The sequence below is a fragment of the Monodon monoceros genome, unplaced genomic scaffold (genome assembly GCF_005190385.1).
Source record: "Monodon monoceros isolate NGI ecotype Baffin Bay Population unplaced genomic scaffold, NGI_Narwhal_1 Super_Scaffold_2, whole genome shotgun sequence".
Classification (NCBI taxonomy): Eukaryota; Metazoa; Chordata; class Mammalia; order Artiodactyla; family Monodontidae; genus Monodon; species Monodon monoceros.
The window spans coordinates 89657900-89677053 of record NW_021703776.1 but is presented as its reverse complement, the minus strand read 5'-3'; the positions used below and the strand labels follow the sequence as shown (position 1 = coordinate 89677053).

At 42.4% G+C, this 19154-nt stretch overlaps 1 protein-coding gene across 7 annotated transcripts in view; it reads left to right on the top strand.

Annotated features, from left to right (window-relative positions):
* CREB3L2 (cAMP responsive element binding protein 3 like 2) overlaps positions 1-19154 on the top strand; it is a 117588-nt gene that overhangs the window by 44898 nt on the left and 53536 nt on the right. The window contains exon 1 of one of the 7 annotated variants that reach the window (XM_029232945.1): positions 18420-19113. The exons of the other annotated variants lie outside the window; for them this stretch is intronic. The gene's annotated coding sequence lies outside the window, so the exon portion shown is untranslated. Of the gene's footprint in view, positions 1-18419; positions 19114-19154 lie in introns of those variants that run through there. 7 annotated transcript variants of the gene reach the window in all.

Genomic DNA, 19154 nt, shown 5'->3' with positions numbered 1-19154 from the left:
AGCAGGTATAGTTGTAAACTGTGAATTATGTCCCTAGGACTGATGACTAGTCTTTTCTTTTCAGGAAAGATAATAGCAATTGGAACAAAATTAAGTAAACATGAAAATCCTATGCTTTTGTCCCCTGTGAAAGTTAAATGCTACAGGTCATTTCACAATTTTAGGTGTCATTTTCGTTATCCCTCATGCTTAAGTAGAACAAATACAAACTGTGTCTCAAGATCAAAGGGCAGAATTGCAGTTATGCTTGTGAAACTTCAAAATCCCAGCCAGAAGCCCATGAGGGGCGCCTCTCAAGGGTTTGATCTTCTCTCTTTTGAGAGTGACTGGATTTCTTTTCTCTGTATGATTCATCGAGAAAGTTCCATTTGTTCTGTGTTTGCTGCTCACAAATCCCTGCTTCTTTTTTCCTCCTGGCAAAGTTACATGGCTGTGGGATCTTACTGGGCTGTGTGAAAACCCATGATCACATCAAGCGTTAAGCAGTTGCCTAGAAACCATTACGCAAATAGGATTAAGTGAAGCAATTTTTTCTATATTACAGCTGCTTTCTGATTAAGACATGATGTCAGAAATAGCTCAGTGTATGCCTCTTCATGGCCTTAAAACACAGATAAATGAAACAAAATTTTCAGCAGAGATAAAATGACTGCTCCACACTCACATCTCGAGATGGCCACCACCAAACCGAATCTACCCTCCTCCACACCCCACAGACGCCTATCCTTCGTGGAGAGTCACATGTTGGGGCTTGCTGGCCGCCCCCCCGCTTTTTTTTAAGGTTTTTTTTTTTTTTTGCGGTACGCAGGCCTGTCACTGTTGCGGCCTCTCCCGTTGCGGAGCACAAGCTCCGGACGCGCAGGCTCAGCGGCCATGGCTCACGGGTCCAGCCGCTCCGCGGCATGTGGGGTCCTCCCGGACCGGGGCACGAACCCACGCCCCCTGCATCGGCAGGCGGACTCTCAACCACTGAGCCACCAGGGAGGTCCTATTGTTGGCCCTTTTTAATGAACATGAACATAAACCCACACAAATCTCAGACTCTTATTGGTCCATCGATCCCTTGGACCTCAGCCAGACTGGAGTGTGTGTAGAGAAGTTATGAGGCTGCTGCAGGGATCTGGTCACGAGGAAGGAATGTGTTCTGTGAAGCAGCTCAGTGATAAGCAGGTTTGCAGCAAAACGTCATCAGGAGCTAATCCCACTTTAAATCAACTGCAGGGAGTTAGAGAGACCTAAATCTCTAACTCTGGACTCTGCTGCCTCCCAGGAAACAAATTGGGATGGAATCAAGGGACATTGAGAAGTATGAATTGAAAGGACTGACTATAGGATTGAGGTATTCCTAAACCCCCTTTGGAATAAGATAGTCAGGTAAATAAATGATTATGGCTGGTTTGGGGTCAAAGGAGAAAAAGGAATCAGGAAAACCTAGAAAATCTAAGAGTCAGTAAGTCAGCAGGTATTTATTGAGCTCCTCCTATCTGCCCATGGGCCCTTCTAGGTATGTGAGGGGGTGGGGTGGGCAAGGTGACTGTCAACAATGAGTAAGATGAACAGTCGTGTATGTCCCAGCACGGGGGCAGGAGGCAGGCGATAAAAGCTGGAACAGATAAATAAATACGATAGTTTCAGATAATGGTAAATGCCAGGAAGATGGTAAAACAAGGTCTGTGACTACAGTTGGAGGTATGGGCATTGCCTTTCTGGGGCGACATTTGAGTTGAGGGGCTGAGAATCTGAGGGTCTTGGAGTGATGCCATATTGGCAATAGGGGGATGTAGGGAAGGAGACTGAGTATATGGTAGCAAATAGATTGTAGAAATCAAAACAGAAAAAGAACCTTCAATGTTGTTGGATAATAAATCAGATCCATACTAGGAACATCCTTTTCAGGTTTCTCAGAAAAGTGAATCAAACCTCACCAGTCCTCCAGATGGTTTTAATTACCTTTGGGGGGTTGCCTAACAGATTAGTCATAGAATTGACAATGAGGAGTTTTGTGTTTTTCTCACAGATGTTAATGGTGGGAGTTTTTTGCATTTAAAATTTTATTTTTAAACCATGAAAATAACATGTTACCAAAGTTGGAGAAATAAGAAAACTCTTCTATAATTACACGAACCTAGAGGCACTTTTTATCTATTTTGTATATTCCCTCCCAGTCTTTTTCATGTTTCTGGTTTTAGATAGGTAGCCGTTTAGTTGTAATGTACAACGTGATAAATATAAGTAACACTGGGGTATGTTATATATGAAAGTTGTTAAGAGAGAAAATCCTGAGTTCTCATCACAAGAAAAATTTTTTTTCTATTTCTTTAATTTTGTATTTATATGAGATGATGAATATTCACTAAACTTATTGTTATAGTCACTTCATTATGTATGTAAATCAAATAATTATGCTGTGTACCTTATACTTATGTCAGTTATACCTCAGTGAAACTGGAAGAAAAAATATGTAGCCCTTTAAATGCATAGCAGGCATTTTCCCGCTCTTCTTCAAATTTATATTTACAAATTTTAATGACTAAATATAATCCATTCTTGTTTGGGAGGTAGTTATGTTCTATAAAGTCCCTGTGAATAGTGAATTAGTGAATACTGAATTAGTGAATACTGAATCATTGCTCCTAGGGGAAATACTGGGTTAGGTTCCTGTGAGCCTCTGGTCACACATTTTCATCAGCTGATCAATACATTGCCTTGTTTTCTGTGTGTTTCGGTTTAAAAACACCTTATTTAATATACATATATTTTTGAACTCATGCCAAGAGAACTATAACTCATGCCTGAACGAAGCTTACCTAACACATGTAGTTTTTCCATAGGGCACATCACAGCTTTCTTCTGTTCAGAAACCCTAGCTAGCACTTCAGCACTGCACTTGGGGACCATTTTAAACAGCAAAATCACCCACAAAAAGAAATAAAGTGTGAAAATGTGGCACTAAATAGACCATGAAAAGGACACTTGTTTACAGTATGAGCTGAAAGAAGGCAGAAGCCTTGTTCTCAGCTGAGAATGTGCACTTCAGGAAACTCAAATTTCTACTGCCCTGTGCATATTTGTGAATGACCATGAAAGCACCACAAGTATTGATTTTGGGGTTACAAATAAATTTTAGCAAGTAGGCAAATTTGCAAATATGGAATTTATGGGTAATGAGGGTCGGCTGTATGCTGTTCTACTGACAGACTGTGCCATGATTAACTGGACCGTAAATGACTCACCTGGATGTATACACAGACACGCTTATGCTCTGGTGTTTGTGGAGCCTCCTTAATTCCTCCTTACTCCCCACCCCAAAGAAACCAAATCCTGAAAAAGCCCTACTAGCTCAGAAGCACAGGGTAGGTGAGAAACAGCTGTCTGTCTCAGTAGGGGATAATGGTAATCATATCACCTTACATTTACAAGGGCTTTAGAATTTGTGAAGTTCTTTGATGTGGTCTACGTAATTTGATCTTTGTTACAAGGACCCAGTAAGGGAGATGGAACTGTTATCTTCATTTTCCCAGAAAAAGACACAAACGTGAGTTGATGGTATGCATACCTGACCTGACCTGTCTCTCTGAAATGACTCAGGCATTTTGCCCTCTGCAGATGCCCGGAGAACACGATATCTCGTTGGAAACCGGTCTCTCTCCTGTGGTCCACCAGTGCATGATAACATCCACTTGCATTTTCACCCGGAGAGTGGAGAGGCGGTTGGTCTAGCGGGAAGAATGTAGCTTTCACAGTCAGAGGAAGTGATCTGATTTCCTGGCTCTGCCCCTTCTTTACCTGTGCAGCGTCAGCCAAGTTGTCAAACCTCTATGAGCTTACATTTTTGCATCGGTAAAATGGGGGTAATAATATTACCTAACAAACACATTTGTTGTGAAGATTTAATGAAATAATATATTTAGCCACTTTCCTCATTATACCTCTGATGATAAGAACTGTGATGACAAGGAGCTTATTGATAGATCCTTAGAAAAAAATCAATAAGTAATCTTGACAGTGACCTCTGTTTCCTAGAAACTGTGCCTGGAGATTACCACCCCCAACAGAACCAAAAGCGAATAAACAGTGTGCATTGGCTTTTGCATCAATGAGTATCTAAACTAATGCCATTTCCATCACACGTTTTTTTCCCCTCGTGTCAGAAACATAAATGTTTCAAAATAAGTATTAATGAAGTCTCCCTTAGATTTTTTTTCTAATCTTGATTGGGATGTTGTTAAGCTTTATGTACATGTTGGCTGTTGAACAAAGTGGTGGAAGAGGCTTGCTTCACATAACAGACCCAGGTCAAATAAGTCGTATGGGAAGAGGTTTGTGCAACACCAAGTACCTGTTCTATTCATGGGAAAGTGACATATAGGGAAGTGACTGGCACAGCAAGATCCCCAAAGTAGATTAAGCCTGCCCAAGCAGCCAGCCTTTGAAATACTAGAGTGGGATGAGGGGAGGAGTAGAAAAAGATTCTGTTCCTGATAGTTTTGCAATTAAATGAATACGTGTCCTTTATAAAATGTTTTGAGATCCATTTTACACCTACAACACAGTTTCTGGCATGTTCTTCTTTAAACATCTGTGCAGCATCAGTAGAAAATGAAACCCGTCCGTTAGAGCAGGGGTGCCCAACCTCTGGGCCGTTAGGAATGGGGTCGCGTAGCAGGAGGTGAGCGGCGGGTGAGCGAGCGAAGCTTCATCTTGCGCTTCCATCGCTCTGATTACTGCCTCAACCATCCTCCCCCCAGCCCCTGCCTTGGAAAGTTGTCTTTCACGAAACCAGTCCCTGGTGCCAAAGAAGGTTGGGGACCGCTGCGTTAGAGTGCTCTTATAAGGTCACAGTAAACCTCACAGTGGCAGGGATGATGGTGTCAGCAGTCTGAATGCTAAACTCCAGGTCCAAGTGGCTCTTTCTTTCTGAACTTTGATAGCTGGTGTCTGCCTGAGAGAAAACGATATTGTTTTTGCTGGCTTGGCCTTTGAGATTACTCTGAGACCAGTGATCTCTGAACCCTGATGTGAGCTCGAGATTAGATACAGGAATGCTTCATGTATAACTTGTTTGAGATTTTCCCCATTTTTGTGTGAACATCCTATTATATTTCCAGTGACTCATACACAGCCATCCTTAAGCTTGGGGCAGCATGATAAAACTGACACGGGCAATTGCAGGGATCATACTGGCTTTCATTGTCATCGCTAGAACTCATTAGAATGGCCACTTGCTTGTTATGCCATTCAGTCACAGAACAAAGAGAACAAAATGTATCTGATCTGCTTTCTGGGAGCTTGCAGTCTAGGACAGCTACATGGGTGGGGATGGTCAGCTTATTTTCATGTTTTTCAGTAAAACGCTAATATTCATGCCTATGAATTCAGTAGGAAAATTCACACTAGGGAATTCTCGTGTTGAGCTCAGCACACATTTGAGTAACCGAGAGGACCCTCTTAGAGGTTAATATTTACGTCTACTGATTCACGTTGGCCAAAGTGAGTCTCTTCTGTTACTTGCGGTGGGTATCTGCAAGTAGACAGTCTAATAGTGAAAGTCTAGTAGGGAGATGGAACTTAGACATTGAAATTCTATTACATTTGTTTCCTTACAACTTTATAGAGTAAACTTATAGGTGATAGAGAAGCTTCAGGTAAGTTTTGGTCCTTACCATGGTGCTTAGATGCCACTTAGGCATCAGCTAAGAAAGTAGGTTGACCGTGAATCGATTTTTGGAATTGTATAGTACCGGTCTCTGTGATGGACTAGCGAGTGTGTTTTAGGCAATTCTAGTAGGCCTTGGGCTACGTGATAGCATCTCTGTAGCTCTGGAATTCAGCACAGTTGCCTGACACACAGTGAATTCTTAATATATCTTAGGTGAATTGAAGCCAAAGGGACAGAAAGTAAGAGCAAGACACAGGAACACAGAGGTCTGAAGACAGTGAGTAAAGCACAAGTGTCTTGTAAGGTCCCCAGCATGAGGCCTGGGAGAGGAATCATTGCAGTCAGATGGAGAATTTCCTTCTTCATCCTTGGAGCCAGAAACCAGAGTGGGAGGACCTGGGAGGGAGGCTCCAGGGCTAGTAAGGTGCCAACTCAAACGCAAGTTGAGCCAGAGGGAGCCTGGCACAGTTGTAAACCTCCTGCAAAGACAGGGCTGGGGAGGGAAGTGGATGTGAACATGAACGTTCCAGGAGCTACACCAGCCAAGCCAGGCTGTGGCCAGCCTTTAGTTAAGTTAGAGCAAGAAATATGTCCTACGTGTGTCTACTTTCATTTCAAAAATTCCTTCTTCTTCCTTCCCTTAGTTTTCTTGTAAAAGTTTCTTTAAAAAAAAAAATCAACTTGACCTTGCCCAGTCTATCAGGAAAAAGAGATTTATTCAGACCTAGATCTGTGATCTGGGAGGCCAGGTATTAAGCCACAGCCACCATCTAAACCTGACTTGCCAAAAGGAGTGAACAGAGGGAGGGAGGCAAAGCATCAGGTTCATGAAACAGGGGTGGAGTGCCTCAGACAAGTCTTGCTGGGTGGGCCTCACTCCCCAGTTGGAGGCTGAGTCCAAGGAGCACAGAGGATTCTTTTTTCTTCCACGTAGACATCCTCAGAGGAGGTGGACAGGAAGAAGCGAGAGCGTGGGCGAGGGCGTGGACAGACACTTGGCCAGTCAGTGGGTGTGTTTGTTTTCTATTGTCATGTAACAAATTATCACAAATTTAGTGGCTTAAAACAGCAACATGCATTATCTCACACTTTCCCTGGGTCAGGAATCTGGGTACAGCTTAGCTGGGTCCTCTCCTCAGGGACTCACTCACCAAACTGCAGTCAGGTGTCAGCTGGGCTGCAGTCCCTCTGAGCTTGTGCTTGTTGGTAGAATTCAGTATCTTGCATCTGTATGACTCTTGGTGGCCTGCAGGAGAATCTCTCTCTGACTTCTAGAGCTTCTTTGAAAAGGCTTGCCTGATTAGGGCAGACCCACTCAAGAAAATCTCCCTTTTGGGTAACTCAGAGTAAACTGATACGGGACCTTAATTATGTCTGCAAAATTACCTTCCCCACAGTGTAACCTGGCACTCACAGGAGCCCCATCCATCATATCCCTAGGCCATAGAGGCCACATTCAAGGGGATCTTATAGGGTGTGTCCACCAGGGAGCAGGAATCTTGGGGTCATCTTAGAATTCACCCTCCTACAGAGGGCGAGAAAGTAAGCAACCAGTGCTTGTCTATTCTCTCCATTTAGTGGACTGTAATTTGGGAAGAGGTTGGAGAGCAGGACCAAAGATATTATTTTAGGTGTTAGTGGCTGGTTGTCCCAAGTCATGAGAGAACAGAAACTACCACTAAGTACAATCTAAGGATAGAAACTTAATTGTAGTGGCTTAGGGTGGAAATTTTGATTTCGAAAAGAAAAAGTGTTATTGATCGGGCAATTGTTGGGAGCTGTTTCAGGGCCCACCCTGGTGAGGAGAGGGTGAATGAGAGGAGCTCTTTGCCCATGTTTGTGATTCTGTTGCAAACGGAGTTCCTGATGGAAGCTGTTTTTAAAGACAAACCTTGCATGTGACTTGGGGTTAGCTGTAGCCGTGCTTGTTGGACAAACGCCCAGTTGTTGTGGGTCCTAGTTGCTCTCAACATGGAGGATAAAATTAGAGAGGAGGTTTCTGTCCATTTAACATGTAAAGTGTCAGGAAAAATGGGATATTACTGTCCTTCAGAGGGGTCTGTCTTTTAAGCCTGCGCCTGCCAGTGAGTTATTTTTGATCAGGAATGAAATATAGAGTATCCGTCCTCTGGGTAGAAAATGCTGTCTCTAGTCAGGTGTCCTCACTGTTCTTTATTCCCTGAGGACTATTTAAACCAGGTCTCACTTAATTTGATTAAATGGAGACTGTTTTTTAAAAAAACAAATGCTTCCCCCAACCATTATAAACTCATAGGTTTTCACTGTAGAAAATACATGTAAGAAGAACAAAAAAACCACATCTGTTACACTATGCAGAAGTACGGTCACCATTTTGCTGTCTATCCGTCCATTCATTTCTACATTATGGCATTTACAGACAATTCTCTACTCTATAATCGAAAAATAGAGAATTCATCTTTTGTAATATATTTTCACTTTGTTATATATTATGAACATTTAGATGTTCATAATAGAAAGCTATTAACAAATAGCTTTCTACAATCACGTTTTTAATAACCACTTAGATATACTATAATTTACTGAAACAATCTTAGATGGGCTATTTTAAGTTTTAGGTGGATAGATGATAGCTATTAAGTCAGGGTTATCCATCTTTATCAGTAAATTTTTCTTAGTGGTTGTGATGTTGTTGTGTTCATCCAACACTCCCTTCATTTTTCTTCATTTATTAGGTGCTCTGATGTCGTTGATGCTGTGCTTGCCGCTTGCAAAGGCGAAACTTGTGCTTTATGTTTACTTTTCCCCTGGTCTGTTCCCAAGGCTACGTGTAGAGTTTTTAAATACCTCTTTTGTGAGCTAGAAGCCCTAATAAACAAACCGCTTTGTTGAGACTGGAGTATTAGCACTGGCACAATTTACTAATTTTACTGCACGTTACAGACATCACAGCGAGGTGGTCCCGCTGCACCTTCGTCCTACACACAGGCTGTGTACAGCTTTGTGAGTTGCTGTTTTTCTTTCCCTCTCCCTTCCAAATGGACTGCTGGTGGCAAAAATCTGTTTAAACAAAGGTGAGGAAAGGATCAGTTTATTACAAGCCCAGACTAAAAGTTAGAGGTTTAACCTATTAGAAACCTAAGCTTTGCAAATGTTGAGAGTAGTAGGATGACTGGGGAAAGGGGCACTAAGATGCAGACGGTTATCAAGAGAATTTTTTATTATAATGAAAATAGACCCATGGAAAGAGCCTGAATCAACATAGAGATTCCTCATAATCCAGCCGAGCCTATATATGGAAAGTCAGCTTCTTTTGCTTTTAGAAACACATGGTAGCATTTTTGATTGGTGTCATGATGGGGAGGGGAAGCTACTAGTATTTAGTGCCCAGGGGACCTGTGATGTTCAGGATAATGCCAATCAATGAAGAGTCTTTTTACCTAAAATTCCAACATGGTCTGCTTGAGAACCTCAAGCCCTTCAGACTTTTGGTTTCTTGAAAGGAATGGAAAAGAGAACAAGAAATTATGGCCATGAATTTTTTCTGGAGCTTTCTAGAAATTGTCTAGTCCTCGTTCTCTCTCCACCATTTCTCATAGAGGGTCTGCAGAGCTAAGGTTGGAAGGATATTGGTCCATGTAAGGAGATGTCGGTCAGGAGAAAGCAGTACAGAACTCTTTAAGTCTATTTTTCTCCATCTATACTTGGCCTGTAAGAGTGGAGTCATTTTTTTCTGACAAAAGCCTGTCTGGTTGTTTTTCTCATAGACCAGCTGTTCAAAAGCAGAAATCAGCCAATACCGTCCAGCTGTTAACTCAGCCATCCTCAGGGGAACTAATTCCTTGCAAAAAGAGTCTCGGAAAAGGCCAGAGAGAGGGAGTTGCAGGGAACACTGACTCAGGCTTAAAATTTGTTTTCAGGCTATTTTATTCCTTTAGGCACGTGGAAGCAGAGGCCACCTCCACCATAACTGATCTCAAGATTTCTGTCCGAGATGCAGGGGGCCTGGAATACCAGCTGGTCCTATTCTTTTATTTTACATTCTAAGAAAAGAGACCCAGAGAGGTTAAATGACTTGCCCAAGGTCACAGAGCCAGGTTGTGACAGAGCTGGATCTAAACCCAAGCCTTCTGATTTCAAATAGAGTGTCCTTTCTACTATACCAGCGGCTACCCCATTGACTTCTTATATTGTTTATTAATGAAGCTTTGCTGACTTTCTTTCCAAAATATTTCCCACCCCCACTGAAGCACTGCATCATTGTTTCATTGAAACCTTATGTCATTTCTGAGACCATTGGCTTCATGGGCAACAGGAAAGAATCTTTTACAACCAGAAGGCAAAGACTCCCTATTCATCATGCAGTAAGCAGTTATCCACCACTGTCCAATCATGGAAAAAAAAATGTAGAAACATTGTTCTATATTCTCTATGGGAGAAGAGTATTCAGTTAAGCTATTTGGTAACAAGTTTTAACTTGGAATTTGCATGCGTTTCCCAGAGGGACTGCAGAACATCTTCAGTTTGCTTAGTCTCGTTAACAACTGTCAGCTAAAAAAAGAAAAAAAAAGCACAACCTAAAAGTTGAGAGTTATGTTTTATTCAGTGGACAAAACTGAGGACTTAAACCCAGGACACAGCATCTCAGAAAACTCTGAAAGACTGCTCCAAAGAGGCAAGAGGGAGAGCCAGGATATGTAGGAGTTTTTGCAGCAAAAGACCAGGTAGTCAGAACATCAAATGATCACTAAATTTAGTGCTTTTCTATGTATGGGAAGATGCAAGAGTCTGGGCTCACTGAAATCATTCCTTTTATGTGCACCTCAGCTGTCTGGGGCGTTTTCTTGTTCTTAGTTTCCTCAGGGTGCACTGTCGAGAATGGCTGCATTGGCTGACTGCTAGATGGGCTTGGCAGTGGGCAGCCTGTTTGTCTCCATCCTGAGTTCCCTGAGGGCTCACTGTCAGGGTGGCTGTAATGTGATGGCTTGATGGCAACATCCTTTGTTTACTGATATGGCAGGCGATATTTTAGTTCACACAACTCTGAGATCACTAGATTCCTTTTTATGGTCTTTCTTAGAAAGAGAACATTCTGGCCTCCTTTTTTCATCTTCCTTAGACATTCTTTAACTCTTCCAAGGTCAAATGAAGAGGAGGGGCAGGGTTTTAGCTAGGTGGCAGGGACTCTCTTGGTGGCAAAGGCACTTAGAGGGATACCTTTTGGAGCACCTGGACTCCAATTCCAGAGCAAGGCTTGAGAACCTGAACATACCCATCTGTTGGGAAAGATGTGGCAGGCTGCTGCTTAGATCGGGGTCAGGAATCTTTGAGCATGTCCAGGACATTTTCTCATGGCCAAGTTGCTCTGTTTTTCTCCTTTTCTGCTGGTGCACCATCATGGACTCTCAGCTGCCCACTGGGTGATGATCTCATTCTTCTTACTGGCTTACTTTGGGTTTTCTGGCCCTTTTTTTGGTCAGTAGTACCACCAAAGAAGGAACTTGATAATTCAGTTTGGCTGTGACCAGTTCTCTTATAAATTGTTGAGCGAGAGGTGTACAAAAAATTATAATTGCTAGTTAAAATGAAGAAAGGGCACTGAAGAAACATATGATGTGATCAAAATGTTGTTGATAGTCTACAGAGGAATTTGCAGGGAATACGAGAGGTGTTTGAGACTGGAGATATGGGCCTGGTCTTCAAAAAGGGGAAAAGGAAGAGGTATTGATTATGAATGATGAACTGAACCTTGAGCCCCGTGGTAAGCAAATGAGTAAACTAGAATCTAGTATGAGATCACTAAGAATAAATGATATTTAACAAGCCTCGTAATTTTTTATAGTGTTAATAGGCTGATAGATCAGAGAAATGCTTAATAATTTGTCCCAGTTTCAGCAAGGCATGTAGTAATAACAGTAATGAAACAGCTATCATTTACTGAGCTCTTATTAGTGAAGGGAACTGTTCTAAATGAGTAGAGAAACATCAAATTTTGCATCTGTTTTTGGGATAAGGGGACAGGTGGTTTAGCATCTCTCAACTGCATCTTCTTTCTTTTAAAATAATGGAGCTTGGCTTTCTAATCGCTCTTGTTTCTATTGATGGGATTTGAGTTAATGGCTCAGCTCGGAGCAGGCAGTGTGGGTAACAGAGAGCCATCTGGTGCTTTTTCACTCCCAACTGTCCTATCCTGACCAGGCTGTTGAGTTCCTAGATTCTAGTACCATTTGGAGAGAAAAGAGGATTCATTACCTCAGCTGGTTGAGTTTTGTAAGAGGAAGAAACATGCAGGAGCAGACAGCCAATGGGTGCCATGCTCCCACTAATGGCCATTGCTAACTGGCTAGTCAAGGTGGAGGTAAGAAATAACTATGTGCGTGACCGTGAGGGAGCTTTCATGTTCATAGCCCACTAATGGTTCTCAGCTAATTTTCACTTACTATCGTACCGTACTATATTATATCTAGATCAGACTATCTATGACTTCATTTTATCTTCACAACAATTTTGAATGGCAGAATGTATTCTTCCTAGTTTCAGGTGGAACAGAAAGCATGAGTGATGCGCCCAAGGTTATTGCTGATAATTGCAGAGCTGATCTAGCATATGTGTCCTCTGACTCGTGACTCCCATGCATAAAATACTCCTTCAGATGGTTAAGATTCTCTGGTATGTTTCAGCAGGCCAGCATTCCAGAGAGGGGGAGCATGACTGTGAGATCTGACAGAGTGAGAATCTAAGTGGCTTTAAGCCAGAACTTGCCTGGGTCTCCCAGTTTGGTAACCTCTGGATTTTTTCTTGCTTTTATCTTGGGGTGAAGGAGTACTTTCTGGCAGTGAGTCATCCCTGTGCACTTATAAAACAGGGCAGATAATTTCTTGTACATCTGAAGCACTTTCCCTTTACTCCTTCTTGCATTCTAGGGATGAGATTATCTCAGTAATTCTTACGACGTATCTGGCTCACAAATAAAGGATAGCTTTCGAGGGAGTATGCCATTTTTTTCATAAAAACTTTATGGGCTCCTTTAATTTTTCATAGCTGACATCTTTGGCATTGGATCTTGACTTGGAGACAGAATTCTCTTATTGCAAAACATATGTTCTATTCAGAGAATTCCATGGAGGACGGCTATGGGACCCTCTTCAGTCATCCGTTTGGTGATCCTTAATGGTTAGTCACCATCTTTCTTATTACAGGATCTATAGTATAAAGAGGTCAACCTTCAACTCTTTGATTTCATGTACCACCCTAGATCTCAAATTAGAGGTCATTTCTTAAATTAGAATGACCAAGTAGACTCAGATGATTTCCAGTGTTTCTTCATGCTTCATCAGTCTACGATTTGGAGCCTGTTATCATAATCGGAAGTTTTCTGGAATGGCAAAATACCAGATTTTAGTTGTTTTAGTGTCAGACCTAAGAGCGTACAAACGATGAATGTCTTAGCTTGGGCCTTCACTGAGGGATATGAGGGAATGCCCTGGGTGTTTCCTGGTGGAGTAAAGACTGAAGTGTTGGTAATGGAAGGTGTGTGATGGAAGAGGGAAAATGGGAAGTTGTTTTCTGTTTAGGAGAGTGGAAAGAACCTGAGAGGAGTAGATTATGTTTGTAGAGGGGGCAAGAGACCCAATTAGACAAGCCTGACCAAAACAGCCTCTGAATTTCCTCATATAATGAGAACATAAAAGGGTTGAAACCTGCAAATTGAAGGTAAAGGACAGGAGGAGTATCAAACAAAGGATAAAACATCAATTAGGAAGAAACTCTTCAGGGACGTTAACTGGGAAATAGTGAATAAGAAACTTAAATCAATTTTAAGTCTAACTGTGGGGAATTTGGACTTTGAGTTAGGTTGGAGAATTTTTTAAGTGTGAGAGGTTAAAAGCAAACATTTTGTTGGCCTTGGCCTGTAGGATAGATCAGGCAGAAAGCCCCACAGGGTCACCAGCACTCCCATTGAGAGTGTGGAGGTAGAATCTGGATTTAGGGGTCAAAGTGGAGTAGGCGGGAAGGAAGAATCGGTCATCCTGATGGCTGCCTCTCACCATCCCAGGTACCTCTGGCTCTCCCACCATGGATGTAGAGAACAGAATGGCAGATTCTCTACTGCCTCAGCCTTGAATGGTTGGCTTGATCATGGTTTTGAAGGGCTCTTGTTTGTTGGGAGAATTCAGCTGTCTGTTTGGCAGAAGGAAGAGGCAATAGAAGGACTCTGGAGGATGGTTTGAGTTTCTCAAAACCAATCAGAGAGGACTCCTCCATCTTATATGGACTATAATTTATTTCTGGAATGGTTCTGACTGCTCTGAAAGGACCCTAAGGATTTCCTCCCGTAGTGTGAGGTGATTGCCCAGATCTCAGGCCCACATTGCAATTCAAGAAGCATTTGACAGTCAGGAATCTGGTTGCTGAGGTCTCTGTGTTAGTGATCGGGAGGGAGAAGGCTGTGCTGGAAGTATATGGACGTGGGAACCAGAAAGCAGGAATCCTGCTCTACTGCACTCTCTCCACAACCTCCAGCTGTACCCTCTGGATAATCCTTGATCTTGTCAAGATCAGATACAACAGTGATGTGGAAGTGTTTTGTCATATGTAAACCATTATGTGTTGGACATGGGAGATGATATTATCCTTATTATTCTTATTATATTTTCTTGACATTTTTATTCCTGTGGGGATTGGTTAGACACTGTTAAGCCATGGAAGGAGAGGCCTTCCACCAGGCTAAGGCTAGTTTGGGTTCAGAAAGAACTAAGAAGTGCATTTTGGGGCATTTGCAGCTGTCTGTGTAAGTGAGCCAAGAAGTAGGCAGATTGAGTTTCTTTGCGCCAGCTAATGCTGAATCTCTTAGCTTTCCTTTGCCAGCAGAAGCCACCACTGGTGTTTTTCTCTTAATCTCATTAACTGATTTGTTTGTATAAACTGAAGCAGTGAATTTTTTTTCACATCAAATGTTAAGCTAAGAACTGCTGTAGACCATTCCGGATTGGACTGCATTCAGAGAAAGTGCATCATTACCTGTTTTAATGATGAAGAATGATGTAGTTTAAAAAGGAATTAGTATTGGTACATCTCCCTTGAAGCACACAGCATATGTAAAACTTTATATTTGCATAATTAATAAATTAGGGGTGACTCCTTTTACAGAAAATAGAATATATCCTATCAATGGACTTATAGCAGGTTTCCTTTAAATAAGCATCCCTAGTACCTTTATAATTTGATTGACATATTTCACATACTTGTTTTACAAAGAAAGCCACATCTGGATATTAAAAACCAGAGTGTGCATGTTTTGGAATTGGGCTCTTTAAAAAACAATTTTTGCCACTGCTTGTAAAATTTCAGTAAAGCCAACATCAGTTCATCAAAGAAACAAAACCCCCCAAATTTCCAAACCTCTTGTGTAACAGAGTTCCAAGCCTCAGCTCCCAATTTTTTTTTTTTATTTAGAGAAATATGTAATGTATCTAAATTTTGGTACCAGAAAAAAATTGGGTCCCCTTGAAATTTCACTGTAATAGGGTTTGACTTGTGAGCCTTTTTTTTTTTTTTCTTGTAACTTTGACAAAGTGGCCTTTTCTTCTCCAGGTGGTCATCTGGCCCTTTTCTGTGTGGTATGTGCGCAGGGCACATATGCAGGGCACATATGCAGGGCAGGAATCCCCTCAGGTCTAACATGCGGCTCCTTGAAGGTGGGCCCCTGGGAGAGTGGAGCGGGGAAGGTACCTCTTCCCCCCTCCCCCTCCCCTCTCTACCTCACCTCCCTCCGTCCTCCGCAATACAGGCGAACTGTGTTTTACTGGAGGGAAACCTTGGTTTCTAAAGTGAATTTGAGGCGTGCCCTCCAAATTACTTCCCTGCGTTTCTTTGAGGCTTTCGGGGTTGTCAGCTTGCCCCCGCCGTGTCCACTATATCCGTGACTGCTGTCTGTGGAGCATTCTGTGCTCTGGGCAAGGCTCCTAGCTGCGATTTTTCAGTAAAAACCCTTCTTCCCCTGCCTGAGATGGAGCCTCCAGCCAGCAGCCGGTTTCCAGGCGGCGGGCCTGGAGAATAGGATCTTTGTGGGGCGCGGGCGGCGGAGCCCGAGCCTTGGACCCGGGCCTCCCGCAGGGAGCGGTCAAGTTCTGCTTTCGGAGCTTGCGCCCCACGCGTTTCACTGCCCCTGGGCAGGTTAACAGGGGCAAAGCTAAATAAACCCAAGAAGCAGAAAGAGGGCGTTTTCCCTCGTTCTTTTCCTAAGTTGCAAAGCTTTTCCATTTTAATATCACCTGCCACATTTTAGAAAATTATAAAAGTGTAGCAGAGCCGAATAGCTTGTCAGCAATGACTGATAACGCGTCGTGCGTGTGTTATTACTATCACCTCTGCTGGGAGTGTCTACCCGGAACCCACGGAATCCTCCTCTCCATGGACAGACCCCGGGGGGAGCGGGGTGGGGGAGCCCCACAGAATCCTGCACTTGGCGTGTAGTGCCCGTGGGCATTTTTCCAGCAGGAAGCTTTCGTTAGATTCTCAAAAGGGTCTACATATCAAAAAAAGGTGAGAAACTACTGACCAAGTCCAAAGTCTTCTCAATCACTTCCCCTCACCTTCCAACACACACACACACACACACACACACACACACACACACACACAGTTTTACAGACGAGGAGACAGAATCCAGAAGAGGTGGGGTTACAGCCAGTGAGGTGTAGGGCTGAGACTAGAACTCCTGTCCCTACTCTGATCCAGCACAAAAGATGTTGGGCCCACATCAGGGGGACAAAATTGCTTTAGAACCTTTTCTATGATCCCAGCAGTCATGCAACATACTTCAGATAACTCATGTTGCACCTCAGGACAGCCCTCTCTTTATAAGATGACCTTTAATCATATTCTGTCCACGCCTTGCCCAGCGCGGGCTTTGCTCACAGGAGCTGCTCACTCTGTTGAGTGAGTGAACCCCCGTGAAGAGCAGCACAAGAAAGACAGCTTCATATCTTTATACAACCAGTTGCTGGAGCTCAAGAATTACGAATCCTGGGCTTCCCTGGTGGCGCAGTGGTTGAGAGTCCGCCTGCCGATGCAGGGGACGTGGGTTCGTGACCCGGTCCGGGCAGATCCCACATGTCGCGGAGCAGCTGGGCCCGTGAGCCATGGCCGCTGAGCCTGCGTGTCCGCCGCAATGGGAGAGGCCACAACAGTGAGAGGCCCGCGTACTGCAAAAAAAAAAAAAAAATTACGAATCCTTCATTTTCCTTCCACTTTCCTCACCCCCACGACCCTGGTTCTTGGGGCAGTTGTTAGCAGAAGGAGGCAGCCCAGACTTGAAACCACTCTTTCCTTGCAAGCTCCCTTGACAGCTAGTTAAGGGCCTGCAAACACAAGTGTAAATGCTTCAGAGTCAGGGTAACTTCTTATAAAGTTAGTAATTTATGTAAGGTTAACAACTTCTCTTAATTTATCTGATTTGTAAGTTTGGATATGTGTTTTAAACATTGGGTAGCATTTATTTATAATTGTTGGGGAGGCCTGGGCTCTAATTTAGATTTGTTTACTGCTCGACTGGGATATTATACAATAATAATAGGTGGAAAGAGAAAATTGGTGAGTACATATGATCTGTGATCTGTGCTGGGCTCAGAGCGGGGTAGGTAAAAGTGTTTACATCTGGGTCACAGAGTTTATAAGGCCTAATGACAAAAACTTTAAGTTGGCAATGAAAGGAACATCAAAGGAAAGTTAAAAAAAAATATGTCCAGTTAAGAAATACTTATTTGAAGAGCTGTAGTTTGTCAGGGAAGTGAAAGGTCAGTTCAAGCTGTGTCTGTCTAGGATGACTTTGTAAAAGAAATAGATTTATTTTGTTTTAGGTAGATTCCTGATAGAAGAGGAAAATGAAAGGATATTCTAGGAGGAATAGTGGGGGGAGCCAGTGTACAAGGAGAGAATGCCCACATTTTGTTTCAATTTTGATAGGCTTTTGTTTTTTAAAAAAGCTTTTTAAAAAATTGATTGCTTTGCCAGTGAAGCGTTAGGTGCATTACATGCATCATTTAATTTAATCATCGCAACAGGAAGCTGGTAGTATTATTATCCTCACTTTACAGTTGGAGCAAACTGGAGTTTGGAAAACTGAAGGGTCTTCTTCAGGTTTGCACAGCTAGGAGCCAGGATTCAAATCCAGTCGTCTGGCTCCAAAGCTGTATTGCTCCAGTGTCCAATATGGACCCTGTTAGGGCTGGAATGAAAGTGTCATGTATTAGAATAAAGGGAGTGACTTCCCTGGTGGTCCAGTGGTTAAAACTTCACCTTATGAACTTTCATCAAATCTTTAACCGCGGTCATTTTTAAGTCTTTTGTCATTTACAGACAGTTGCGGATGTACTCTGATGCTTTGGAAACATGTTCCTATAAAAGGGTTTCATCTTCAAGGAATTCATGGAAAAGACTGACAAGTACAGGTTTCTGGTAACTGACTCTACTGCTGAACTGAATGAATAAGCATTTTCAGAACTCTAATGGAAAACTGATGAACTCATAAAAGTGCTAACAAAAGATCAAGATAAAAAAATTAATTACGTGGGACTGAGTGAACTGATGAGGATGATTATAATTTTTGTGACTTTCTGTTTGAATTAAAAAAAAAAAAGTCCCACAAGGACTCAGAGGCAAAAAATATACAAACCAATTTTCACTGCAAAGTAAAGGAGCTGTAACAGTGGAGGATTCCTGGACTGAACGTCAATATTATGACATAGTATGAGTGTGTTTCGTGTTTGATAATTGCAATCATTGTTGCTCCTGTTGTGGTCATCCATTTACAATGCTTGGTGTCAGTCTATTCATCTCTCGTAAAAATAAAATACAGTGTGTGTGTGGAAAAAACAAAAAAAAGACCCAGGAACTAGGAGAAGGAAAGGGTTTATGATGCTTCTCTTTTTTAAAAAAAAAATTTCTTTTGACTTATTAATAAACTATAGAGAAAATTGAAAAAAAAAAGTACAATAGGATCTTCACATTCTTAAGGAATATTAAACAATAAAAACAAATCATCAAAAAAAATGGTCCACATCAAAAAAAAATCTTAAGAAAATAAAGAATAAAGGGGGACAAGACTTCACAGGACGGTTGGGGCCAGGTTGAAGGACGTTAAATGCCAGGTCTTCAGTAATGGAGAGACAGACCTTGAAAAGGGTTCATAAAGGAAGTTGCACGCATCTTCACTGAGGAGATGAGGAATATTCATGTCATGAGATAGAGGTTTAACCTCGACGGGAAGTTTCTTCCAACCGGAGAGTCTGTGATGTGGCTTTGAACCCTTTGGCAGAACCACGCTCAAAGGGCAAGAAAATATTTCTGTTCTCATTGCTGATGCCCCGTGGAAGTGATACCAGGAGCCTCTCCATCTAACAACCCCCTGACACATTTCTACACTTCGAATGTGAGGACTGTGTGTTCATAATGGATGAGTGGATGGGCTGTCAGTGAGTCTGTCTTTTGTTTTTTAAAATCCAGTCTCTACTAC